The 1,301-nt window shown below is 22.1% G+C and overlaps 1 protein-coding gene across 1 annotated transcript in view; it reads right to left on the reverse strand.

Moving 5' to 3' along the window:
• The window catches only part of LOC100165051, a 38,864-nt gene that overhangs the window by 23,110 nt on the left and 14,453 nt on the right, over positions 1-1,301 (reverse strand). The window lies entirely within an intron of this gene.

A 1,301-nucleotide genomic window follows, 5' to 3' on the forward strand; every position in this document is an offset into this window, starting at 1 on the left:
CCTATAATAGGTACCTATAATAAATTCCAAATTAATCATATCGCAATATCCATAAGGTACTTATAAAGCGTTATACATCAACAACAAACCATGATACTATCATAGTTATATAATAGTATACTTTAGAAGTTTCATGTACCCACAAATAATATTATACAATCACAACAAAATAACTAAAATAATTATTCTAGGTATTTTAATATGTAATTTATCCAAATTTGAACTTAAAATGAGTATAAAGATAAACTGTGCTTATGTGTTTTTAGATTTTTTGGTAACAGAATTATAACTAATTACGTGGAATCTTGTTTTAAATTTTCAATCCTTAGATATAAAATTTGACCAATTTATAAATTTTTAACTACAAAATAATTATTGAATATTAAATTTAATCAATTTTGTCAAAATTCGATCTTTAAATGCTTATAAAAAAAAATTATGTCTATATATTTTTCAACTGCTATTGTAACAATATATCAGGAGCCTTGCATTAAATTTTCAAGCTTTTTTACCAAATAAACAAAATTTTATTGATATTTATCGAAAAAAAACTAAACAAATTGAAAACTGAGAATGTCCGTAAACAGCTCATAAAGAGTCAAATTATTTTCAAAATGAAAATATTAACATTCAGTGAAATTTTCAAGTATCTACAGTAATTCGTTTTTTATTTACAACAAAATAAGAAAATTGTAACATGAGAAATCGAGCGAATATCAAATGTTGTAAAAATATGAATTTCAAACGCTCATAAAAATTTAATTTGACTTTTTGTAGACATTTTTTTTTTTTGATAAAGATAGACAATATTATGAGGAATCTTGTATTAAATTTTCCAATCTTAAATTTAAAAAGAAAAATTTTTACGAATTCTTAACTAAAAATAATTTGCTAATTTTCGTGATTTTTACATATTTTGTCAATTTTTGAACTTTAAATGCTAATAAAAAAAAACTGTGACTAAGGATTTTTAATATTTTTCAAATGTCATTGTAACAATATAGTAGGAGCCTTGTATTAAAGTTTAGAGTATTTTTACTCAACAAATAATGTTTTATTGACATTCATAGAAATAAAAACTAATTAAATTGGAAACTGAAATTGTCCGTAAACAGCTCAAAACAAATCAAAATATTTTGAAAATTTTATCATGTATAGAAAATGGAAATATAAACAACCAGTGAAAATTTCATGTATCTACGGTTATTTGTTTTAAAGTTACACCAAAAATCAAAATCAATTTTCTCGAAAACAGATTTTGCGTAAAAATTCCCGTTTTTCACTTAAGTTTTCTTTTGTTT

This window comes from Acyrthosiphon pisum, chromosome A2, assembly GCF_005508785.2.
Source record: "Acyrthosiphon pisum isolate AL4f chromosome A2, pea_aphid_22Mar2018_4r6ur, whole genome shotgun sequence".
Taxonomy (NCBI): domain Eukaryota; kingdom Metazoa; phylum Arthropoda; class Insecta; order Hemiptera; family Aphididae; genus Acyrthosiphon; species Acyrthosiphon pisum.